The sequence below is a fragment of the Falco rusticolus genome, chromosome 6 (assembly GCF_015220075.1).
Source record: "Falco rusticolus isolate bFalRus1 chromosome 6, bFalRus1.pri, whole genome shotgun sequence".
Classification (NCBI taxonomy): domain Eukaryota; kingdom Metazoa; phylum Chordata; class Aves; order Falconiformes; family Falconidae; genus Falco; species Falco rusticolus.
Genome location: NC_051192.1, coordinates 21,075,824 through 21,103,381, shown reverse-complemented (window position 1 = coordinate 21,103,381; position 27,558 = coordinate 21,075,824). Strand labels below are relative to the sequence as shown.

Sequence of the window (27,558 nt, the reverse complement as noted above, 5' to 3'; positions counted from 1 at the left end):
CTTTTCTCTTCTTTGTCCAAAAAAGGCTTCTGTTCCCTCATTTGGAATGCAGGTGTTTATACATCTGATTTTGTTTTCCATGCATTTGAAGAAAAGGAAACTTGTGGGAGATTTGGGGGGAGGCAAAAAACAACAGACAGTAGAGGAAGGGGAACCACCATATGCTGTTACTGTTATTGCTATTGTTATTGTTGTTACTATTTCTATTTTAAAAGGTTTTATCCTTCAATCCTAATTTAAATCTGCAAGGCTGTCATCACATTGCCCCAGTCTCTTACAGAGAAGCTGGAAATTATTTTTAACATTTTCCTTTCCAATAAACTCTCTAAAATTAAAAGAACATGTATACAAATATAATAATAAACCCAAAGAATTTTAATAATACATGCTCAACAGAGACTGAAAGATATTTAATTTATTAGTAAGTTGCACAACAGTCAAGCTATTATTTACATATTAGATAAGTGAATATGTAAATGTCAATTTATTATGTTGAAGTTGCTTCAGAATCAGCAGAATGCTGTCTAGGGAGCCAAAGAACCGCAGACTGTCTGTCTGTCTTGCTATGGTTCCTAGGGATTTTGGCTATGTCCATATCTACAATGGCTTTTCGTATATAAAAGATAAGACATTTGTATTTGTAGTTTGGAAAAGGACAGTGAAATTATAATGGTCACCTTTAGGCAATTTGAAAAAGTTGTAGATCCTCTGGCAACATCAGAGAATTGCACTGCTGTTTGTTTTCAGGTTCAGACATGAGTAACATAAAATAGTGGCAGAAGTACCATATTAACCCCAAGTTTTCCATAACCTTTTGCAAATATCAGGATGGGTCAAAAAATAAGTTATCTAAAACAGACATAGCATAGCTAAAAATAAAAAAAATAATGGAAGAAGATAATAGAAATAAAACTTTAAGTGAGGAATGTGCACAAAAATCTATGGGAATTTATTTGTAACACTGGTGATCCATAAAGCCTGACACAAGTGATTCAAGAAAGAAAACTAGAATACCATAATGCAGTTTGCTTTTAAGGCTGCAATCTGCTCAGATGGTCTTTAAAAACCTAACCCATTCAGGCTACGGTACTAAACTGCAGAAGATGTTACGTCTCTGTACCCAAATAAAAGAGAAATCCCAATGCATGAATTAAAAAAAAAATGTAGTCATGTAAAACCTGTGCTTCCTATGTTGAACAATCTCTGATCACCTGTGCTCCTGCTGAGTCCAGTTCAATAGCAGAAAAGCGTATAAGCCCTACGCAAACCCTGGGCCACAAAAGCATCCAGAGCAACCAGGTACTGAGAGTCTTTGTTGTTATCTGTGAGAGCATGCTCTACAGCACAGGCTTGCAGGGGTACAACCTGAAAGCCACAACATGAGGCCACCTCTTAAGGCAGAGCCTAGGATGGAAGAGTAGCATTGGTAACTGAATCAATATTTTTCCTTGGTTTGTTCAAATATTCAAAAAGTAATTAAACCTACTGTATTGCTCTAAAAAGAAAAAGTGTCTCCATTGTTCCAAGAAATTTGTGCTAAATCAGAAAGGAAAACTGACTTTTCTACATGCACAAGGTACTATTCAATTGCTTAGAATAACCACACCCCAAAGAACTAGGGAAGTAATGGTCAAGCCCGACAACTTGACTGCCCACAGACACAAATCAGAGAACATACTGTTACAGTACGTTGCCTCTGTGTCAGAAAAAGTTGATGTTTGGAACATCTCTGTTTCAGTAAAACCCATATAATCACAGACAACTAAGACATTTCACAGTGATTTTCTCTTTAGATGATTTAAAATGATGGTATACTGACTTGAGCCAAGTCATTAGGTAACAATATTGCTTTTTTCTGTTTTCACAGAACTAACCTTAATGAGGAAATTTTAATGTTGCCATGGCAATATTAGACAATGTATTAAAAAAACCCCCTTGTACCTTTTCTGTTTCTTTCCTTGCTTTTTGTAGAAGAAACCATTCCAAGACCAAAGGCGGCAGTATCTCAATCTAACAAGAAGCAAACCCCATCCATTAAATTTGCTTTTCCTATTGAAGAAATAAACTACGTCATTTACTTTAAAAATAAATATTATTAGACTCGGTCAAACAGAATCTAATGTGAAATATGGAAATCAGACTGAAAATAAACCCTGATTTGAATTGTAAGTAACCTACCCTTGTAATTTCTAGCACAATACTGTAGCCTTGTAGCCCAGCAAATATGGAGCTGCCACTGCTTGTAACAGACCACAGGGTAAGCATTGAGTTAGTAACACAGGTATCAGGATGGGTCAAGCTGTGTCTGGACTAGTCTTGGCCTGCCTGGAGATTTGTTTTAGCACGTGACAGAAATTACCCAGTGACCAAATCACTACTACCTACTTTGTTCCAGCTTTTGCTGGGCTTCACAGAGTCATGTAAACAGCTCCTATTGCTACATATATTTTGTAACTAATAAATAGAATATGTAGTTATGCTATGTGTAATGACTTATCTATGGGCCCTAGCGTGAAATGCTATTTAGAGGAGCATGGACATGTGATGATAGTGGAAGCCTTGAAAGTACAGGAGACATCAGAGGCCACTTGGCAGTAAGTAGCAATGGTCATCAAAGTAATAGGGCATTCAGAATGGGGCAAAACCAGTTTTAGGGATGATGGAGCAAAGAAAAAGTATCTAAGACATAAATTACATAAAATACTGCAAACTGGGATGTAACATTGACTTGAAGACCAATGGAGAAAGATCCAGGTGCAGACTGTTCTAACAAACATAAAAATGACACCAAGTGGATCCTAGAGTAAAGCAGAAGACACTATCGCCATAACATTCCTCCCAGTGAAGGACTTGTGAAGCTGATGACTTGCTGTAAAACCCAGAGGGACAGTAGAAGGTTGAGCATAACATCACAGAAAGTGGTAGACAGTTGAAAGCTTGTGTATGTATTGTTTTCACTGTGTATAATTTCAACTATGTGTCTTAGGCATTTATACCTTTCACACTTGGCAACATTTAAATAAATTTTGTTTGATGGAATGTATCTTACCAGGAAATTTATGTCATACAGTATAATTTAAAGCTTTCATTATTTAAAACTGACAAATTTTCAGTTTCAGAGCAGTGGTGAAAATGCCCCATAGTGCCAGGTCAACTCCCAATCTTTGCAGAACCCCTCATGGAGGCTGATATTCTGTTGATAGCTACTTATTCATAGGTTATACATTGGCCAGCTCATTAGTCCGCTAAATGCATAGTTTATCACTACTGTGTAGTGCAATTTTATAATCAAGATATGATGTGAGACACAGTCAAATGACTTACAAAAATGAAAGTATGTTACATCCAAGCAGTTCCTTTTAGCAATCACATCTGTAATCTTAAGGAACGGAATCCAAGTTTGTTTGACATGACCTGTTTGCTATAAATGCACAGTGAGAAACATCACTAATTTTTTCAATAATTTACTGTTATATATTAAAACAGCTCTTTATTAATTTTTCTTTCAAGTGTCTTATTTAGTTATGTCACAAGATATCCATTTGTTTAGTCTTCTGGAATTTATCCACTATTCCAAGACTTCTTAAAAATGCACATCAGCTGGTCAAGCATTGCTTCAGTCACATCTGCTGGAATTCTATCCAGACCTGGTGAATTCAGAATTGTCTGTCACAACACATTTTTAACCTTCTTGGTTAGTAATGGAACATACTCTATCACCCTCCTGTGAAATAAGCCCTTTATTGCACTTCTTTCAAAATGCAGAAGAGAAATATTCAGTGACAATCAGCAATGAGAAATGTGGTGTATTCATATTGCTTGAATATTTTCGTCATATCCTTAAAAAATTATTCTATTATTGTTAGCTTAGCCACTATGGATCTTTTCCCAGTGGTTGTCACTTTCCTTCAGCTTTTTTTTACAACAATTCTAGCAGGCAGGTTTTAGTATATATTTATTATTTCTTGTGTTGTATATTGTATTTTATTTTCTAACTTTCATTTTACCAGTGAGGCAGAGGGGACTTGCCTTGACTGTGGGATCCAGTAATTTTGGTCCACTAGTAAACTTTCATCAGTTATTTCTGATTAATGGAAAACACTCATTTGTTTGCCAGACTGTATATAAACAAAATGGCCAGTTTTGATTCAGCCCAGGTGACCAATTCATCTCTATCTGCTATAATGACAATCAAAACAGAGAAACCGCACACTGGAAGCAGAATCTTTCATGTTAGAAAACAGTAATCTACAACGTTTAAAAGAACTAAAGGATGCTTTTTTAAGGGCTTTATGAGACCTCTAATGTGTCTCTAAAGATTACAGCATTACTGACAATAACCTATTTTTCTTTTCATTTATGCTGTTCTTCAATCATCTGGACTATGCTAGTTAGCACAGTGATGTTTCTTCAGTATACCCTACTACCTCTTTTGCCTATTTTGTTCTCCTAAAGTGGGTAATAACCACTGATTTTAATGTTCTAATCATGCAAATCAACTCATCAGCTTTTAGGAATACCAGTTATATCAGATTTCTCCTAATCAATGCGAATTTCCAATTCCTCTTGCTTATTGCCTTCAAGCAGTAGCATATAGCAATTGAAAAATACATCCTTTCCACATCTGTTGACCTTGATCACAACATCCTGAGTTTGTTTATACCACATTTGCATTCTTATTAAGTTTCCTTTTTTATTTTTGTGTTAATAGCCTCACAGTTGCTCAAGCTAATCGCCAGTTGAGAAGATTATCACCTTTTTTCCTGAGAGAAGTAAGCTGTGGTATTTATAAATGCAACCATCTCTTAGGATAAATGTTTGACAAACTGAAAACTTCCCTTTCATACCAGCCATGCAAACAGTAGTCCCCTCTGGTATCTTCTGCCTTTTCAGTACTATTAGAATGACTCTAAGAAGATTATGTGGGCTTTTGTCTTCTGCCTCCCTTCAAGATAACTGAAGCTTCCTAAAGTGTATAGTTCCACATGAATGTCTTGTAACTAATTTCAATGTGCATCATCCCTTACTAAAATCACGTGTATCTGGTGGATTCTCTGTCCTCTCTTTACAACAGTCATCAATGATGACTGCTTGCCCTTCTAGGGTATCTGAACTCTCTTGTAGCTGCTTGTTTTGTGTAAACAGAATATGACACAACATATTCAACAGGCTTTTGTTTTATTCTTCCAGAAACAAGGGACAAGTTGCTGATCATCTGATCATCTGACACTTGTAGAGAAGAGTGCATGTCCTTCAAAGTAAGGAAGCACAGTATGTACAACATTAACACCTCTTACATTATAATGCAAATTATAATCATGACTTAGAAGTGTTATTCATCACTGATACATGCATACTTATAAAAATGTGAAGTAGTTTATTTGTGGAGAAATACAAGATTATAGTTAAGGAATTGCACTGTTCTGTTAGGGAGATTAAGGCATAAAAAGTTTATCTCCTGGAGGCATAAGAAAGCATACCTCTTCTAGTATCTTAAATACCACCTAGCTGATCTTTGGCTGATAAACATTTATGGCATGGTACTAGCTAGAACCTAAGAGGGCCAGACTGTTATTGCAGATTTCCAGCAGACAGACCAACCACACAGTTTAAAGGAAATGGCAGTCAAATATAACAAATTAATTAGGTATAGAAAATAGTAAACAGAAATCTTCATAATTTATAGGGCATAGGGCATGTTTTCAACTGGTTTTACCCATGTAATTCCCACGTAAGTAATGTATAATACAGTGCCCCTATGTCAGAGTGCAAAAGGTAAACTTGGCATCAGTCCTTGAAGCAGCTTTGTCACCAGTGTGATCTGTGATTGCTCATTGTCCTGTGATTAAAATACAAAAACCATTTGATCAGATGACAGAGTAAATGTTGCGTAGGAAATGGGGGGGCAGGGGAGTGAATCCACTAGCATGACAGAGGTGAAGCTGCTGCAGATCCATGCCCCCAGGTCCAACCAGCAGCAAGGATGAGAATATATTCCTAGCACTGTGGACACACAGAGCACTCATACAAACAGCAGCAATACCCTCATTCTGCTCTGCTTTCTGGCTGAGCAGGATGAGTCTTTTACTGTGAACCTTGTACATACATTTGTACAATGTGGGTCCCTCCAGCAGCTGGGCTCAGGCATTCACTCTGCCCAGAAGCTGCTCCTAGACCCCAGTCTCCCCAGTCGCTGGCACCTGGGCATGTGAGCTCCCTAGGCCACAGCCTCACTCCAGCTGCTGATGCAGACCCCCTCACTCTCAGATCCACACACACAGACAGATAGCTGGGACTATCCTGGTCCCCAGTCCCCAACTCCTCCTTGGTCTCACCCTGAGTGGCACAACCAGCTCCCTGGCCATTGCACTTACTTGCTGCCTAGTCTAGCTTGCTCTTCACTAGGGCTCACATATTCACTGGCACCACAGACACATCCACACATAGCCTCTTACCCAGGAAAAGGGTTAGAAAATGGATTTTGATAAGACAGAACAGACTGCGCTGATCAGGCACAGGGTATGGCCAAACAAGTGTACCAATCTTGTTTGCCTGCAACTGGCCCCTTCAATCCCCTTATCCTTCTATTGTCCTATGATTACTCTTCCCCAAATCACCGAGATTCATCTCTTTCCCTGCCGCCTTTCCTTCCTTAAACATCCCATTAAACAAGTCTCACATAATCCCAAAATGGTCTTTTCTCTGCACTCCATAATGTGTCCCATACCCCTGTGCAGTGACTCCCTTCATCTTCAAGGTGTTCCAGAGACTCATTCTGATGTATGAGTACATAGCCCATGGTTAAGGCTCTCCTGGGTTGCCCTGACAGGGGCCTGGTCAGTGTCCTCCAAGTCCATAATTCAGGTACCCCTGCTGGCAGCTGTCTCTCTGTGCTCCCTTCTGTGGTGCCGAAAAGCTTTTTACCACATATCCTAACAGTAACATGGGAGCCATATGACAAAAAAAAAGCATCATATCCCTCCAGTCAAACTAAGTATTAACATTTTAAATAAGACCACTCTGTTAAAGGGTCTTTCTGTTCAGTTCATATGACAATTGCATTCAATACAAGTAATTGGTTCCCTGAACAGTCTTCAAAAGGAAAAAGGGGCATGACGATCACAACAAAAGGATAATCATACTTATTAGTGTGTTAAAGGACACCTGGACAATTCTTACAATCCTTTATGAGATACAAAGAAATAATCTTAGCAGGAATATCTCAACATTTTTTTTCAATAGAAGTACTTTAAAAAGTCCTTTGGCTAATATAATCCCTCTGAATAAATAGGTAAAAAACTGTGGTATCCATTACAAAATACTATTTAAAACTCTACTTATTGATTACTTCATGTCAACCATTCTAAGTCAGAAGTGAGCACAACAGCTTCAGCAATTTACAAAGCACAAGGTATTACTCATCTCATACTGGGACAGCTCTGTCCTTTAGTGTCCTCAGGCAGCACTCTTCTAAGTGTCTCCCAACTTCACTGTTTCCCTTTTCATTCAGAATTCCCTTTCCAAACAGGGCAAATGTTGACGTCTGTGTCTGATGAGATCTGTTGGAATATTCTCTTTTTTTAATAGCTTTTGAAATTACTTGCCTGAAGTCATTCTCCAAGTTAGTGACTAAGTAGGACTTAAAAAGTCCTAGCTAGAAATCATTCTATTGTGTCTCTGGTGCTTCTGCTTTGCTGCTGGTAGGAACAGCCTCCTAAAAAGTCCTAGCTAGAAATCATTCTATTGTGTCTCTGGTGCTTCTGCTTTGCTGCTGGTAGGAACAGCCTCCTCCTCCCCTGCAGTATATGTGACATGAATCCCTAAAGTGCTATCACATCTTGTGTCAGCAAAGCTTTCGATAACAAATTTTTTTTTTTAGATGCTTCATAGGCCTCTGAGAAACCTCCTAATATAAAAAAACCACACAACAATTATCTGGATATAACCCACAATTAGTTTTTAAATAAAAACTTGTATAAAATCCTGAGTTACTTTTTTGATATCTAAATATACAGACATACACACACACATCAGCAGTTTGTGTAAGCAGTGAACCGTTAAGCTACAGAAGACCCTTGCCAGTTTCTCACAGCTACCAACCTTTTTCACATATTCATTTCTGAAATAAACTCAGAATCTAACCTTTTTTTTTACAGCGCTATGCTCAGTGATATAAGCCAGAATGGCAAACACCTAGCAGCGTAACTGACAACAAACTAGCACCTGGCATTGAAAAAGATGTTCCACTTTCAGCAAGAGCTCACAGGGATATCCAGGATCCTGCCACAAGGCTGTGGAACTTGGAAGAAGCAAGCAGAAAACGGAGCTGAGATTACATTTGCAACAGTAGCTGACTGAGTGAATTCTGACTATGTCCCAGTTTCAGAATCTGGCAAGAATACTGTTGTTGTTCTTGCTGTTTAATGACTCAAATCTTCCTTTAAAGGATCAATTATCAGTTAAAATGAGAAAAGAATTTTTCTGTGTCTGGCTAGAAGAGCAATCTTTTCTTTCTTTCTTGTGAAAATTTTGCTGGTATCCTAAGGTGACTCTAGATGAGTATCATCTGGGCTAAGTAACTATCACCTTCAGACCACAAAACTACAATACAGCCACCTTGCTTTTAAGGAATGCATCATATTGGAAACAGACTGCTTATATTCTGAGATAAGCAATACTGAAGACTAGATCTCAGCATTCTTGGCTTGAAACTAACAAGTTTCATTGATGGCAGGAAGGGGGTGTGGTGGGGTGGGTGGGTGCTGTGGCTGTAATGACATTTCTTTTCCCAGTAATTTTTTTCAAAAACCCATGTGCATCAATCACTTACATTTTTCTTTCTCCAGCATTTTCCAGTATTTAGAGATAGGATCTTGATACTTCCTTCAATAAACTACTTTCTTCAGCTGCTCTTCTTTGACAAAGACATTTTTTCCTTATTAAAGGAAATATAAATAGTGTGAATCATTGCAGTAGTATTGTTGCGGTTTAACCCCAGCCAGCAACTAAGTGCCACGCAGCCACTTGCTTGCTCCCCCTGCCCCCCCCCCCCATCCCAGTGGCATGGGGAGGAGAACTGGGAAAAGATAAAACTCATGGCTTCAGATAAGAACTATTTAATAATTAAAATAAATTAAAATATAATAACAACAGCCACCATTGTAGTGAAAAGGGGAGAGAGAGAGAGGAATAAAAGACAAGAAAAAAAAAAACAAAACCAAGTGATGCTCAATACAGCTGCTCACCACCTGCTGACTGATGCCCAGCCAGTCCCCAGGCAGTGATCAGCCCCTCCCAGCCAACTCCCCGCAATTTATATACGGAGCATGTCATGCTATGGTATGGAATATCCCTTTGGCTATTTCGGGTCAGCTGTCCTGGCTCTGCTTTCTCCTGGTTTCTTGTGCACCTCCTCACTAGCAGAGCATGGGAAACTGAAAAGTCCTTGACTTAGGGTAAGACTACTTAGCAACAACTAAAGCAACAGTGTGTTATTATCAACATTATTCTCATGCTAAATCCAAAATGAAGCACTGTACCAGCTACTAAGAAGAAAATTAACTCTATCCCAGCATAAATCAGGACAAGTATACTTGAGATGGAGAACCAGTTCTACCACTTTTTGTATGTGCCACCAGGGCATATAGAAATATGAAGAAAGACCATAGAAAACATAAGATGACAGGTAAGGTCTGTCCACCAGGTTCCAAATCTGAAATTGAATCAGCCTAAATGGGCGTGAAGTCCAGTCTGTTGACCATGATGATTCAACATTTCAGTTCTGTTCATTTCAACACCACACCTGAAATTATGTATATAAAAGAATTATTTTAATGTGCAGTCTTTCTAAATCACTAACAAAAGAATGAGAAATAAACCAGAAAAAGGACACCATATACACACCTCATACCAACATAACTTCTTTCTGGTTTGTATTTCTGAGCAGGCCCCATTCTTGACCACACATATAGTTCCTTCTTACATTATAAATAATTTTTAAAAATAAATTAACAAATTATGAAACACGGGATTCAGTTCTGGGCTTTGCCCTGGCTTAATAGCTTTTAATAGTTCTACACTTCCTCACTGTTTAACCAAAACATTATCCAACAGATCATCTCTCTCTGACAACATACTGTCATATCAACACATAGGTAAGTTATGAGTTGTGAAACCTGTGAATATCTCTCACCAAGACTAAACCCTGGAAACAACTTGGCTGCTTCAAACATCAATTGTCATTTTCTTACAAAGTTTTACCCTACCAAGGTGCTGGTCAAACAGTGGAACAGGCTTCCTAGAGAGGTGGTCGATGCCCCAAGACTGTCAGCATTTAAGAGGCATTTGGACAATGCCCTTAATAACATGCTTTAACTTTCTGTTAGCCCTGAAGTGGTCAGGCAGTTGGACTAGATGATTTTTCCAGGTCCCTTCAACTGAAATAGTCTATTCTACACTGTTCTGTTCTGTTCTATTCTATCTTTAAACAGCTGCATGTGGTGATTTTCACAAATGAAATGTTACTTGTTTGTTTCATGTTCAGAATGAAAGGATGTTTCCATTTGGTTTACTTTCTTTTTTCATTCTCCTTTGATACAGAGCTGGCAAATATATAAATGTAAATTCACAAGACATGACACATAGTGCAGTCATCTTGAAATTATGCAAGCATGGATCAGACTTGACACATGACCCAGGTACAGAAACACTATGGCTACAGACGACCCTTAAAAATAATGCTCTAGATCAATACTGGTAAATCTTTTGAAATATTTTTAATGTTTTCTAAGTTCAGGCTCCATGTTGAAAATAACAATATAAATTTCCTATTAGGGTCTGATGTATTTATTTTGAAAAAAAAATAAAAGATCATAATTTTCTGAAAGAAAATAAAAAAGCAAAATAATAATGCATTCCTTATTCCACTGTTACATATGGAAAGTTATTCATGATGCAATGATTAACTCTATTAGCATTAAAAAAAAATTATAGCAGATTACCAGGAAATTGGGAACTGTTTAGACTTAGGCTCAACAACTGAAAGAAAACTTGTCCGCTACCCCTCCAGGATCCTGATAAATTATGAGAATGTGTGTGACATATCTATGCTCTTTGTCCGTACTTGTGAAGCAATTAATGCTGTTGCACTTTTAAATAAATTTAAGAAATTATAGATAAACATAAATGGAAACTAATAAGAAATATATTTTCCGTTCTGGCTACATTGATATTCACCAGCACAGAAGGAATATTGTGCTGATTAATGTGAAAAACCCTGGCCAAAATATAAGATTGCTCTGAAAAATCACTACATTAAAGAAGAGCAACTGGGCGTTAAACCTCAGTATATTCATATCCGGTAGAAGATAATATGAACAGATTGAAGTCAGAGAGCAATGCAGACGAAACAGTAATAATGGAGATGATATATCCCCTTTATGTAGCCTGCATTACATTAAAAAAGGCTCAAGTCTCAAAGAACAAATTTGAATTATGAATTTTTATGCAGCAGTGGCTACATATTTTCTCATGCATATCCTCTTCAGCAGTATTTTCTTATGATATGCTATGTATTAAGTTTCAATGACTTGCAGACCACTTAAAATATCTGTGCAACTATATAAGGTTTGCATGGCAAGGTTTTGCTAGCGGGAGGACTAACAGGGGTGGCTTCTGTGAGAAGCTGCCAGAAGCTTCGCCTATATCTGATAGAGCCAATGCCAGCCGGCTCCAAGACGGACTCACTGTTGGCCAAGGCTCAGCCCATCGGTGACAGCGGTAGCACCTCTGTGATAATATATTTAAGAAGGAGAAAATAAACCTGTGGAACAGTAACTGCAGCCAGAGAGAGGAGTGAGACTATGTGAGAGAAACACCAAGGTCAGTGCAGAAGGAGGGGCAGGAGGTGCTCCAGACACCAGAGCAGAGGTTCCCCTGTAGCCCATGGTGAAGCCCACGGTGAGGCAGGCTGGGCCCCTGCAGCCCATGGAGGTTAACGGTGGAGCACATACCCACCTGAAGCCTGTGGAGGACCCCATGCAGCAGCAGGTGGATGCCCAAAAGAGGCTGTGACCCAATGGGAAGCCTGTGCCGGAGCAGGCTCCTGGCAAAACTCATGGACCTGTAGAGAGGAGCCCGTGCTGAAACAGGTTTGCTGGCAGAACTTGTGACCCCATGGAAGACACGTGCTAGAACAGTCTGTTCCTGAAGGACTGCATCCCATGGAAGGGACCCACGCTGGAGCAGTTTGTGAAGAACTGTACTCCATGGGCAGGACTCACGTTAGTGAAGTTTATAGAGGACTGTCTCCTGTGGGAGGGACTCCACGGAGGAGCAGGGGAAGAGCGTGAGGAGTCCTCTCCCTCTGAGGAGGAAGGAGCAGCAGAGACAATGTATGATGAACTGACTACAACCCCCATTCCCCATCCCCCATCCTGTTGGAGGGGAGGAGGTAGACAAAACTGGGAGTGAAGTTAAGCCCAGGAAGAAGGGAGGAGTGGGGGAAAGGTGTTTTTAAGATTTGGTTTTATTTCTCGTTATCCTACTCTGATTAGATGAGTAATAAATTAATTTCCCTAAGTTAAGTCTGTTTTGTATGTGACAGCAATCAGTGAGTGATCTCCCTGTCCTCATCTCAAACCACAAACCTTTTACTATATTTTCTCTTCCTTGTCCAGCTGAGAAGGGGAGTGATAGAGTGGCTTGGTGGGCACGTGGTGTCTGGCCAGGGTCAAACTGACACAGTGACTTTTAAATAAAGTATTAAAAGCCATGGGAACAAGATAACTGTAAGGAATTACAGCTCATTTGAATTACAGCATCTCTGATGCACCAACTTTTGCTAGCATTGTGGTTGTGGCCATGCACAATATGATTACTTCGTAATCATAGCAATAGAGATTTTGGATGTTTTGTGAGGAAACTGCATTATCCTCACATAATAACAATGATTTAACAATTCTTCTCCCGGTGTTGGTAATAGTAGCATCTGCAGAGAGCAGTTTAGTTTTGAATGCTTGATCACAGCAGAGATCAACAGTGAGTCAAGGATGTCTGTCAGGTTTGTCTTACAACTTCAATAGAGGCTGAATTTGTTAAATTTTTTGGAAGACAGTGAGTTAATGTTTTCTGTTGTCAAAGTAAGGACAAGGTCATTCTAATTACTAGCCCATTTCTTTTCTGAATCTGAAGTATACTTCAAGTAACTGTAAAACTCATGGTTTACATATTAGCATTAGATTTTAGTTGTTAAAAGAAACAAAAGTGTCAATTCAATAGCCCATAAATTACAATGCATTTGCAGATAATAATTCAGGTGTCACCAGCTGGCAGTACTCACAATGACCATAAACTAGGGATCAGGTCTTGTGAGTACCCATTGTCCTCCATGTGAAAAACCCTTGTTTAACTCTGCATGCAATATCCCTTGGTTAAGAAACACATCAAGTGACAAATACAGTAGCAAATTCACTCATGTAAATTTGCGTGGTATTTTGCAAACTTAAAATCAGGTACATTCATTGCTTCTCAGATTCTATAATTTTGAGAAACCTTTTTCTCAAATTCAAGTTAAAACTCACATGGCTATGTTGGAAGGATTTAATGAAAAAGACAGAGACTTTTTTACTCCTTTCTACTGGACAGGTAAGAAGTATAACAGCCAAAGGACAAGATAAAATAAACTGCAGATTTACATATTAAAGAACATTGAAATGTTGCAAGAGATCTGGTACTATGCAAAAAAGAATAAGCAAAGGATTATTTAAGGTGTGGACATCAGACAAATGATGTAAGAAGAAATAACAAAGCTTTTTTTTCTTTTCCTGAGGAGCAAATTTCTCTTAAGTTCATCTCATAATTAATATTTCTTTTCATCTTAGTCAATAGGGTGAAATTCTACTCACCTTGTATATCTCCATTTAGCTAACTTTACACATTACAAGAATACATACACATCTACATGTGAGCTGGTCATTTTATGCTCCCTTTACGGATAATTGAGAAGCACTGGCACTCTTACAGTATGATTCATCTGATTTTAGGGTGAGATGGACAGAACCTGTGTGCTTCCACTGATTCTTAAGAAAATGCAGAAGATGAGCACAGACATAGATTTCTGTATAGCAGGAATATAAATTTTTAACACAAAGTCCTCTCGATGAATTATTTTTTTATCACTTTTAGAAATCACAAAAAAAATAACAGTACATACTGAAGAAAATCAAGGTTTTTTTCCTAAGGTACTTAGTAAGTTTATGTTAAGTCATCTGCATTTGATAAAAATATTTTCATGCAATGTCGGCACCTATAAATCTACCAGATAATATCTTCATTGTAAAACATCACCTTACACATACGTTCAGTATTAACACAACTGAGAACATAGGCCACTTAGTTAAAAAACTTGCTTCAAAAATTATTTAAAATTTGGAACAGTAGTAGGTTTGTATGTACAACCATTTGCACATTCAAGGTCTTTGAAAGCTAGTTGATAATAAGGCTGTGGTATATTCCTAATGCCTGTTGGAAAGTGAAAGTCAAGAAAAACCAAAGAGCTATAAAAATGTAGTTTCAACATTTTCCAAGATAAGGAAATAAATGTAACCCAGCAAACATGATTTTCCTTTTTGCCCCCATTAGGAGAAGACCTCAGGCTTTGTACTGACTGATCGTGCAGGGTCTCAGAATCTGTCTTGGCTTGTCTCAGCCTGAGTGGGTTATAGTTTGCTTTAACAGTTGTCTAGCGGTCAGCTGACTATGGCATGATGTATTTTATCTTAAGCTCGGTCAATATCACATATGGACAGTCTGACAAATTGAGGCAGTTAGTTTGTACAAAATGATAGTCATTTCTGTCAACTGAGTCTGGGAAGGCTCTAGGGTAACTTTCAGACTTGAGCTGGGAGCCAATGAGAAGGACGTAGATTGTGTTAAGAAAACATAAATATAAACATCAAGTTACAAGATAGGAGACAGAAAACAGGAACTTTGGGAACAGCAGGAATGTTCCCAACAGGAACATTATCCCGAGGGAAGACCTCCTGATGCTGATATCTTGTAAGCCCCTCCTGCATTCTCCTTAATAGGGACAGATAGATTCCCTTAGGATCCAGAGGAATATATGAAAGGTGACTTATAACGCAAAAGAAAAGGGTAGATACCAAGAAGGTTTTAGCTGCATTACAAAAGAGACACCATCTATTGGGTCTGGCTGAGATGGAGTTCTTTCCCCAAAGCAGCCCTCAAACTGTGTATGTTTCCTTCTTTTTAGCAAGGGATGGCTTATGTTACTATCTATTGGGAGTATGTTTTTGAACATCTCCAGCTGTACAAATACACACACAGGCACCTACATGCACGAGTGCTTGCCTTCTTTCATATGAGCAGAACACTTGCCAAAATTGTAGAGATTAAAGCAGTCCAGTCATCTGAAAAGATAGTGCCGTTACATGCCTTGCAAGACAGAACACACGACACAACACTCAAGAAGACAGAAGTCAGAAATAAATCATCTGAATGCTAACAGCCAGAGAGTTGGAGGCCTCTTACAAGTCCAGATGCATTTGTGTACAGATACCCAAGCACTCTAGAGTGAGCATTTTCCTCGCAGCTTGGTTCTGTCCCAAAATTATCTGACATTGCTCACTCATCTTTCCCCCTCTCTCTGCACAGCTTGGTCTTTAGCTCCATTTTACTATGGTGCCCTTGGATTAGACTGGAAGCTTGAAGGAATAAGTGTGGAGGAGCATGCTAAGGCCCACACCGAGTGTGCAGTGATGGACGAGCCGGTGAAGAGCACAGAAGGCTGAGGGCCGCGGCACCCCGTGTACAGGAACGCCCGAGGCACCGACGCGGGCGCAGAAACGCTGCCGGGTGCTGCCCCCACGGTGTATTTGATCACGCAGGGAACAAGCGGGCGGCCGCAGCAGGCGGTCCCGTTTGTCTGTATAGCAAAGGCAGCTGACGGCGCTAGCGCGGGCGTGGAGCAAACCGGGGGCGCGGCCTGTACCCGGGGTGGGCCTATGCACGGCGCCCAGAGCCGGAGTAGGCGGGGGGGGGCAGAAGCACGTCCTGGGCGCGGGCGGTGGCGAGGCCGGCCGAGCAAATGAGCCGGCCCGGCGGCAGCAAAGCGAAGGGCAGGGCCGCTCCCCGCCGCCTCACCGCCCCCCGCCTGCTCGCTTTACGGCAGCGTCGCGCCGCGCCGGCTCTTCGCGGCAGCGGAACCGGCAGGCCGGAAGGCAGGTGCGCGGCAGGCTCGGGCGGGCAGGGGGCGGGCGGGGGCTGCTGGCGGCGGCCTCGGGCCTCGGTGGCGGCCGGAGCTCGGCACGCTGCGGCAGATGAGGCGGGCGTTGCGCTCCGCCGCGGCTGGTGCGGAGCCGCGGTCTGGCCCCCTCGGTGAGGAGTGGGACCGCACGGCGGCGGTGCGTGGGTCTCTGCCCGCCGCCCCGCAGGGAGGGCGGAGCGGGGGGTGCCGGGCTGCCGGCGAGGCCCGGCTGGTCTGGGGCAGCGAGGCCGGTGCCAGGCCTTGCTTCCCCTCGGCCCGCCTCCCGGCGGGGGCTCGGCGGCGGGCGGGCAGGCGGGGCCGGCCGCCAGCGTGTGCCCAAGCCCGGCGCGCCCCTCGGCGGGCGGTGCGGGACCACTAATAAAGGCCGGGGCCCGTTCTCCTCCCATTCTGATCCTGGTCTTGGCCTCAGTGTGGTTATTGAAACGGGTAACAGGGGTATGGTCAAGTGGGAAACGGCACAGGTGTTGAATAGGCCCGGATACTTTCAGTACTTACTGCTATTATTAATAAGTGTGGAAAACTAGAAATGAAGAATGAAGAACCAGCACGTGATCGTGTAAAGGGTTTTCCCCTTTCAAGTACTACTTGCTTCATTGTGGTTGGTCATGGTAAACTGACCGCTTTGCTTGTAAAATACATCACGATCTCTGGCATCCTAAGGCTTACCCTTACCCTTTAGGTGCTTCCAGGAGAGTGTATTGTGTTTGAATTCAAATAATGCCTTTATTTAAAAGCTTTTATGAGTTCTGAATTTAGATTTTTTTGTTGTTGTTTTTAATTTACTAACATTTGTGTAGACCCTTTTCAATCTTAAGGCTTTTCAAAGATTTGACTGTGAATTAGTACCGTTGAAATTAAATTGGTAATCTTCACTTTTACCAAGAAGAGATCTAATAGTCAAGCTTAGTTATTTTCTTGAGGAAAGGCTTGTGTTGAGTGTAGCCAATTCAGTAGAAAAAATATTACAAATTCCAGGTACGATGCAACAAGGGTTATGTTTATCCACATGGTAGGTTGCAGAGATAAATTTTTAGAAGGAAGAAAACCAAACCAGCTGTCAGTGCAGGTGCGAGCTGCCTTTCATCTGAAGACCAGATTAATTTATTTCAGTGAGGTGCTGAGTATAAATAAACACATGCAGCTTTTCAGCAGTAATAAAATAATTTCCCTTGGATATGATTTGCTTCTGGCCATGACAGAGTAAACTTGCATCATCCTGGAACTACGTGTGTAGATATTTAGAGGAACTTTTCCCATTTGTATGGGCACACTGACCAACTCCCAGCTAGGTCCTTTATGCATTGTGTAAATTAGTTTGTTAGATCTGTTTTCTCTGAAAACTAGCTTGGCCTTTGGAAAAGGTGAGATCAGTAGTTCCATTGAATCAGAGAAAAGGTAAGAAATTGTCAAATGATGATATTTTGTTCAGGCAGTTCTGTGCTTATGGAGCTTCCTTTCAAGCTAAACCTGATACTTAGCTAGGCTTTCTGGTTTTAAAATTAAGAGGTGCACACTGTTCCTTTTCAGCCTTTTGTTTTCTTGTTCCCTCCTTCCTGTAACTGACCTGTGTTTATTTGACATGTAGCAATATGTTTCTCCTCCGGGTAAACTATCTAAAGTGTTTGTTTTGTTTGTTTGTTTGTTGTGTTTTTCCTAGTGGGTAATGTCTTCTGTGTTGGTGGTCGTTTTTGTTAATCTTCCACAACATCCTCTGAAACTTTATCTTTCTAGATCAGGGGTCCTCAAAGTTTTTAAACAGGGGGCTGGTGCAGGGATGAAGTGGCAGGCAGTCATCTGCGGCTGCTTGTTTCCTCCCCCCCCCCCCCCCCCCCTCCAACCCCCGGGGGGGGTGTGGCGGGGCAGGGGGGGTCTGTAAATACCAGGGGCCGGATTGAGGACCCTGGGGGGCCGTATCTGGCCCGCGGGCTGTAGTTTGAGGACCCCTGTTCTAGAGACAGGGTGCACAACAAATGCACCAGTACTCTGATCTAGTCTTTTAATATTGACTAGTGAAAGGACAACTTGGTATATTTTAAGGCCTCACTCTTGTCTTTAAATATTAATGTTTCATGTCTTTCCGTGTTTCTAGCATGACAAATGACATGATTGTTGCTTGCTGTACTCTGTAGGTGTGTTTCTGAAAAACTGTAACTAATGTGTTGTTTCTTGGCATACTCTGCTTTTGTGTTTTCTTACTCTTGCTTTAATATAATATATTTTACTAGCCATGTTAGATACAGTTCTTTCAAGATAATTGTAAATTGTAATTTGACCCCTAAAACAGTTGTAGTACCTTGCATCTCAGTATCATTTACAGAATTCTTAAGTGTAGTCTTAATTCTATTGTCAGGAAGGATATTTAGAGTTGAAAAATCGTTTTTTTTTACAGAGTTAATAGAAAATTTGCCCTTCGTAAATTACCAGTGTGTATTTCTGCAGGTTCTTGTTAAACTACAGTTCTTTCTTTCAAAATTGCTCTTTATAAATACTGAATTGAGCTCATGCTGGCCCATGTTCTTCCTGCATGTTTCATTCCTCTTCTCTTGCATAGTCATACCAGCCACTGTTGGGGTGGGGGCAGGAAAGGCACATGTTGTCTTTTGCTGGATAGTTACAATGTAAAGTTTATTTGGAAGCTGCTAAATATGTTATTGATTCTAGCTCAATCAATCTAGAATTGATTCTTGCACAAAATTTGCTGGAAGTTCTCATTACTCCAAATAACAGATGAATGTCTTCCTGGTAAATAGTTTATAGTAATGATTGTTGAAGGTGGTGTTGAGCACTTTCTAGCCTATGCACTTTTTAAAATAGAATTGCACTTTAATGTTTGGAGAAAGAATTAAAAAACCCACCCTATTCCTTAGTTTGGATAAGCTTATCAAATTAAAAGCAGTTCAACATATGACCTATAATGCATAGCTAGTTAGAAATATGATAGCTGATGTCTGACCTAAGAAGAGAAGGAAACGTGGGTTGGACCCACAAAGTGATTTAGAGGAGACATTAGGCTCCTAATCCCAAATTGTAATCCTCAGAATCTCTGTTGTCATTTTATGCTCTGTTTTCAAACAAAACGTTTGTCTGCTAGCTCTCCTGTAGCAGCTAGTAGCAAGTGCTTAGGCAATGTACTGGGAAAAAAAAACAACCCTGGAAAACAAATACAGTGATGACTTCACTTTCATATTATTTTTCAGTAGTCAGTGATTTAAATAACTGATGATCTGTCTCTAAGATGTTGAGTTTGGTAACTACCAAGTCAGATACTGACTTCCATTAATTCATCTAACTTTTTGAGCATACTTGAACTTGTAGTCTTTTTGGCATCTTGTGGCAATGAATTCCCAGATTTAATTATGTTCTACATAGAAAAGGCATTCCATTTGGTATTGTTTTCACTAATTCAGTTTCATCATGTACCACCTTATTCTTGCATTATGGGCAACAGTCAGTCATCTGTATTTACCCATTCTTGCTTTTAAAATACCTTATCACATCACAGAAATGAGCAATTTCATGTTTGTTGCAAGCACAATCCCTATGGGGATATACAGTCAGGGCACTTTTTATGCTCATCTCTCTCTGAGGAATTTGATCGCCTCTGCACAAAGCAATGCAAGTACATTCTTGTACTGGGTTTAGGAGTTAACTTTCATCATAGCCATAGTGCTTTAGATTTGTAGCTTAAACAGTGTTGATAACACACCAATGTTTTGGCCGTTGCTGAACAGTGTTTGCATAGCATCAGAGCTTTCTTTTTCCCTCTCTGCATGCCCAGTGAGTAGGCTGGGGGTGGACAGAGCTGGGACAGCTGACCTGCATTGGCCAAAGTAATATTCCATGCTGGGTGTTGTCATGTTCAGAAATAAAAACTGAGGTAGGGGAAGAAGAAAGGGGTTTTTTTTGCTTCCAAGGTGTCTATTGTTTGGAGATTGGTGGGGCATTGATCTGCCTGTGGGATGTGGTGAGCAATTTCCTTCACTTGTGTGTTGTTGGGTTTTTGTTTGTTGTTTTTTTTTTTTACTTCCCCTGTTAAGCTGTCTATATCTCAGCCTTTAAGTTTTCTTACTTTTGTTCTTCCTATTTTATCCTCTGTCCCACTGTGGTGGAGGGTAAGCAAATGGTTGTGTGGCTGCTTGGCTGCTGGCCAGGGTCAACCCACCTCAACACTTTGCGCCGGCACCTTAAAATATGATTGAGGGAAAAAATAGCAGCACACTCTGGTTCTGTGATAACAGTACTCACTGAATTAACTTGTGGTGTGAAAGATTCTTACGCCCTGTGTTCTTTGAGGTGATTCTAGTCACTTGGTATGGAATATTCCTATTGAAGTTGTACACAACTTTGCATAGTTTATTGAAAATCAGTTAGGCTAGGGAGAAACAAAGACTTAATTAGGTTATGGTGTCTGTGCTGGACTGCTTGGGCATTTAGGAGTTTGTACTTGCTGAAAGGGTAGTTGGTGTTTTCTGTTTTATTCAGTACATTAATGTGTGGACTGGAGTTTGGTGGTCAGCCTCTGGTTGCATCTCTCAAGATTCAAATTAAAACTTGTGTTCTTTTTCTGGCCCGTTAAATTTTGTTGGTGCTAGAGAGAAATATCTTTAACAGGAAGGTGGAGAATGTTCTACATAACTGATTTTAGGGAAGCAAAAGTTGCTAGCTCTCCCCTTTCATTGTATGCTGAGTTTAGGATCGCAACTTAGGGATATGGATTATACACCTCCCTAGACTTTCCCATCATTTGTTCTATGGCATGTATTTACTCTGAGCATCTGTTACTTTTGGTTGCCCAAAGGTAGGTTGGAAGTCTGGCCTGAAAAATAAACTGAATTTGATATTAATGGGCCTGAATCTCAATCTTAAGCTGGTCATACAGTAAAAATAAATCATGGAATGATGGGTTGGCAATTGAAGCATTTGTGGGGTGATTTGTGGAGTAAATTTCAGTTTTCCAGTTGGAAATCAGATTCCGAGGAAGTTGTAAGAGTAAGTAGATGAGTTTGTACAGTGGTGACTGACTTCCATGTGTTCAAATGTTTGTTAAAACATAGAAACACTCCTTTCTTTGAAACTGGTGAAGACTACTGTTAGTCAGTCTGTATTTAGAAACTGGTTTGTGATTAATTTGTTCAAGAAGATTGAAGGCATTATTCTTAGCTGCTGCTTTAAGGGGAAACAATTTGTCTTCCTTGAAAGATTAGGGGGGAGTAAAGAGGATCTCTGAAACTCCTCTCTTCCATTTCTTTCAAGAAATATATTATTTATGGTGAGTTGACCTGAGCCAGCAGCCAAACACCCACCCAGCCTCTCAATCCCTTCTGCTGCGAGATGGGGAGAAAATAGGAGACCTGTAACAGTTGCTTAGGAAGACAGACACTGTAAGCATGGAGGTGTCATGTCGTGTTGTGTCATTCCCCCCCCAGCCCCTTGCTTCTCCTTTCCCTGAGTTTTTATTGCTGAGCATGACATCATATAGAGCTGTGTTGCCACTGAAACATAAATATAAATAAATTGTATGGTTATATAATTTTCTTGTTAGAGTGGCATTTTTGTTTATGGAGAGTCTTTAAAAGTTGTTCCTATAAATTTGAACAGTTTGTGTATCTGCTGTGCTAAATACGATACTTGTTCAAAGGCTTTTAACTGTTAAATAACAGAATCTTGACTAATATGTGCATATTTCTTACAGTACATTTTTTCTAAATTGCGTGTCTTTCTCAAAATATCCTCTTGTATTGCCAACACTATAAGCAGTCAGCCAGGGAAGGGTGGGCAGCAGGTGTTAGTTTTGATTCTAGTTTGCATGCATTGTAATATTACAGGAATGCAGCAGTAAACAGCTTCCTAACTGATAATTTTTTACTGTATTTGCTGGCCATCAAATAGCTGATGTGCTGTTTGAAGTGCCTATGTAGTATATGAGCTCTAAAGAGAAGACAAGGGACTCTCTCTAATAATATTACTTTATGGAACTATGTGTCTATTCAATAGTTGAGTGCTCTTTAAAAGTATTTATAATTAACTTTTTTTTTTCCTTGGTAGAAGGGCCTACCTTAAAAAGAAGTATGCATGTTTTCAGGATATAGGAGTATACTTTTAAAAGGTGCTCCATGCACCGTTTTTTCCAGCTGAAATGTTGGCCATTTTTTTCCTACACCCTACTAATGTTAAATAACAGATCAGAGTAATTTATATTTATGCCAAATCAAAAGTGGACAGTTGTCTGCCTTGGGACAGCTTTTCTTTATGACTTTTTTGCAGGGGAGAAGACAGTATTCCCTCCAGGCAGTAGGAGGAAGGTCTGAAGAGGAAGGCATCCCCAGAGCTGCCTGGAAGGCTGGGGTGGTCTGGACTCTCCTTTCAGCTCTTCCTCAACTGGAAAAGTTTGTCTTGATAGGTTGATTTTTAGGAATTTGTATGCATCTTCCCCACCCTTCGATATTTGGCCATGTAATGTCAAACAGTGAGCTCTATTTTGAATGTGCCTCTGTTTGTATTTGCTATCAGAAAAGCCAACATTTTTAAACCACTCAGCTGGACTGAACATTCAGTGTGCTGTGATGTGGACCCAGTGGACATGCCTTTGGAAAAGTATTAAAATAAGCTGACAGAAACTTTTAGGAGGAGTGTTAGAAAGACTGAGGGGTAGTATAGTGCTAACAAGTAAGTAGTTGTCTTGTGGAAGACATTGATTATTGGCAGAGATGAATGGTAAGTCATCTGACTTAGGAGACTAGCTGTAAGTCACTTTGAAAGTGAAGGCACATCGGGGTTTCTTGTTAGCTGTTTTATGCAGAAAACAGGTATAAGTTATCCAGTAATCGATGCCCCCTCAAAATGCCAAAGTGTGGTCAGAAAACAAAATTGGTAGAATTTGTCTGTTTTGCATTGTGTGGATGCTGAATAAAGCATGAATTTTGTGATTGGCTTCTGATGATGCCAATGATGTCACCATTTTACTTACAAGCCAGTGAAATTCTTGGACATAGTTTTTGATGATGAATTTAGCAGGGTGTGAAATAGTCATAAAGTACCAGAGACAGTGTTATTTAACTAATTAATAAATCCTTGATTCCGATTTTGGTGGTACTAATAGCAACACAACTCATCCAGTCAGTATTACAACTTCAAAAAGACATTCTGTTATGGTTGACTTGACCATTGTAAAATGAATCTCAGATATATATTTTCCAAGTCTGTAAGAGTTTTGCCAGTGATACAGCTGGACTTGTCTATGTACACAGAAGACTTCATTTTCTTTCAGGTCAGTTTGTAAAAATTACTTATGATACCATACATATATAAAGAATCATTTAGGTTGGAAAAGACGTTTAAGATCATAGAGTCCAACTGTAAACTTAACACTGCCAAGTCCACCACTAAACCATGTCCCTAAGTATGATCTTGCTACACTTCAAATAGGGAACCAGGGTAAGAACAAAATAGGCTCTGAAAAATCTGTACATTAGGACCTTTTCAGTTGACTAGAGGTGTTGTAGGGTGTTTGCCGCTTTGGATTCCTAAGGCTACTGGTACTGACTCCCATGTTTGTACAGGGACGTGTTAGCTGTGTGGCCACACAGTCCTTAGGTCTTGGAGGAAGCTTCATGCTTCAGGGACGCTGACATTAGATGTCTTGTGTATTGTCTCCTAAAAATAATGGCAACTGATATATAGTGGATGTTACATGCCTCTTGAAAACTATTTCCTAGACTTTACCATAGTACTTTTTTATTTTAGCTCGACCCTGTTTCAAAAACTTTCCCAAAGTTTTAGGATTCTTACAAGATGGGTTAATGAGAAGTAAGAGAGCAATCATACTTGTACAGCCTCTCCTTTGTGGCTTGAGTAATAGTGTACGGGCAGTGTCTTAAAGATTAGTGTATCTCGCTTAGTCTTTTGTTTTATTGCATTTGAGTCATCATGCTAAAATAGGTTATGTTTTTCTCAAAAGGGATGGTTTGTGTATCCTTCAAAAGCATTTGGGGGAGATGCTCTAAATTCAGAGTGATTCAGTTCCAACCTTGAGGCCTATTGAAATCATATTTTGAAGGAAGTCAGAGTTAATGATGAAGGATAATAATGGTGTTGAGTGGATAACAAGCATCCAGTTAGTTAGAACTGGGAGATAATACAGTATTTGAGGTATTTGTTTAGTTGTCTGTAAATCTGGTGATTCAGGTGCTTGAACACACGCTTGTTGCCAATTTTAAAACCTCACAGAACTACACCTTGTATCCAGCTGCTGTTTCAGAGGGTGTGGATATTTCACAGGACCTGTGTCACATCTACTGGTCCATGCAAATATCCTTGATACTTATAAAGGGTCTCAGACACCATGGACACTGCTTCGAGACTGAATCTCACCCAGGTGCCTGCCATAAGGGAAACTTGAATCTTTCTGCATGATTCAGGCATGGGTCTTCAGACAGGTTTTCACATTGTTGGTTTTGGAGAGAAAAATGTCATGTGCCTAGAGACCCTGAAGGAAATGGGCTGTAGGCTTTGTGTGGTACTTCTCTGTCTAAGCATAGTAGTGTCTGCTTATGTATGTGGCGTGAACATAACCACAGTAGACAGGTGAGGTGCTCTTTTATTAAATTACATAGGTATGAGTCCATAGAGGTCTTGGCTGCAGTATTCAGAATGTTAATTTTCCTGTCCTGTTTCCTTGGTAACGTGGATGCATGTTGGGGATCAAATGAGAATAGTAGACCTTCTAACAAACAATTTTCAAATTTATTCTGTGATGGAGATGAAGACTTTGTTTCTGCTTTTCAGTCTTGTTTCCAGTTGTTTAGGAACTTGAACTTAGACCTGAATAAAAGCAGCCTCTATGTTTGTTATTTTTTAGGATTAATCTAGGCAAGGTAGGCAAACTTTGGGAGTATGTGTAGGATTTGCATCTCGAGTTGTACTTTAGGGACCAGGATTGGTCTGTGTCTGTCCCCCCACACCTGCTGAGGTTCAAGGGCAAATGTGAGTGCGAAGTTTTCAGAAATAGTTTCCTCCAGCAGGCACGGACCGATGCTGTTCTCACAAGAAGCAGTGGCAAAAAGACATTCTTAAGCCATCAGTTTGAAGTGGTCAAATGCTCCAGACAATCCCCAGGTGTATTTGTAGCACTGAGTATTTTAGTGTTGTTAAGAATGGAGATGGAAGGGAGGAAGCATTGGAGAGGAAAAAAATAAGCATATTCTGTTTCCTGAGCACAATTTTCAACCAAATTCACTGATAATGAACAGAAGCTGTGTGGTATCTTTACTATTTCTGTAGCATCTGCTGAAGGTTTATTATTTAAATAAAGGTATGTTTGTCCCTTCCCTTAAGCAAACCCATGCTAATCAAGCTTGATTTCAAACATTAAAAAATTTAGTTAGTTATTCCTTTCTGTGGAGAATACCAAAGCAGAATTAACTAAACTATGAATAAGATGTACCTACTGTGAACAGTATGACTTAGGTATCCTAATTGTAATAATTGGATGCACAGTTTGTTGTTTTGCGCTTTCAGGTATGCATCTATTAAATACATGTCTCCTTTTGGTCTTACTCATTTTCTGTTGCTGAAGAAGTAGGAAGGTGCTTTTCTTCTGGTACTCCCATTTCCCTTGAAGAGTCCTTTGGACTTTGTTTTCTTCTGTGTACCAAACATAAGAAACTTCTCAAAAGAAAATAAAAAACAGATCTTGATCTTAGTTGTACACCAGGCTCATGAACCAAGTATAATTTATCTTGTCCTTTGAAAGCTCATTAATCAGTTAACTTTACTTGCTTTCTGAGTGTTGGATATCCCAACAGTAAGCTTCTATTATATGCATTGGTATTTCAGTTAATTAAGGATATTTTGTATTATCCAATAGTGAATTTCTTATTATAGCTTTATTATTAAAAGAAGTTAATAAAAATAAGTAAAGTAATATGGTTGCTCTGCTAAAGTAGAGGTCCAGTTTATTAACCTCAGTGGTATTAATCTGAGGCATTATCTCTTCTGCTTGTGAATTGTTACTAGCTAATTCCAAAAAGACGTATGGTTTTTCACCATATGTCGTAGTGGTCAATGTCCAGGCATAGCTGTGTGTTATCCATAAGAGATGTACCTGATTGCACACTAAAGCTGATACTATTCTTCATAATTCTTTTTGTTAATCTGCCTCAGTTGCATAAAGGTGCTCACACGGGGTTTGTATAGATAGTATTTAACAAACCATTCTAGAGGAGCGATAATGTGATGGGTTTTAATTCTTGCACAATTAAGTTACACTTACAGCTAATGGTATTATACAAGAAGCATTTATCTTTGCAAGAATGTTTTTCAATATGGTTATTTTCTGGTTCTTGCTTTTCTTCTTGAGTTGCTGAAGGATTTTGACATGTAAATGCATCCATTTTCTCCCTTCATGTAATGTAAGGCCAGTTCGCCCTCCCAGCTCAATTGCAGTGATGTTTTGAAGTGAAATATTACGGGACACCACCTTCTGATGTTCTGAAAGGACTAATGTACCTGTAAACTCTTCTCCTGGGAGACGGAGAGGGGGTAGACAACCGAGAAACAGCTCCCCAGCATGGTTTAGAAACAGAGCTAGGATGGGAAAGCTTGTTTTGGTAAGCTTTTCTTCTGGCCACTTTCAGACCTTTTGTGGTCTTCACTATGGCAGTCAATGATGACTACAAAGGGGAAAAAATGAAAGAAAAAAATTCATCTCCTGTTATATATTTCTTTTATTTATCTTTACCAGTACAATTAAGCCCCACTGGTGACAAGACTCGGAGTCTGCTCAAAATGGAGAGGAGTGTACCAGAGATAGAAAAACAGACAAAAACCTGTTCAGAATGGCAAGGGCATTGCTGGGGTGTGCAGAGACACAGTTGGAAAGGCAAAAACTCAGTTCAAATTTAAATTGGGCAAACATGTAAATAAATACAAGAAAGGATCCTTCAGGTATGTAAACAAGAAGAAACAGAAGGAAAATATTGGCCTGCTGTTAAACAGAAGAGGTGAATTAGGCACCAGCAGCACTGAAAAGGCAGAGTTTCTCAACACGTTCTTAATTTCTTCACCTCTGTCTTTATCAGCGCTGTTGGGCCCCAGGCCTTGGGAATAAAAATCCAGGTTGGTGAAAAAAGACCCACCATCAGTGAAGGAAGAGCTGGTACATGAGCTGTTACAGGAGCGTGACCCCTACAAATCGATGGGCCCTGGCAACAGCCATCTGAGGGTGTTAGGAGAGCTGGCTGACGGTGTTGTGAGGCCGGTCTCCTTACTCTGTG

General features: G+C 40.0%; 1 protein-coding gene across 2 annotated transcripts in view; it reads left to right on the top strand.

Moving 5' to 3' along the window:
• Positions 1-16,063: 16,063 nt before the first annotated feature.
• Positions 16,064-27,558, top strand: part of ASCC3 (activating signal cointegrator 1 complex subunit 3) — a 281,127-nt gene continuing 269,632 nt past the window's right edge. Inside the window, exon 1 of one of the 2 annotated variants that reach the window (XM_037390924.1) lies at positions 16,064-16,242. The gene's annotated coding sequence lies outside the window, so the exon portion shown is untranslated. The remainder of the gene's footprint in view (positions 16,243-27,558) is intronic. The other variant, XM_037390923.1, reaches the window with a different exon arrangement.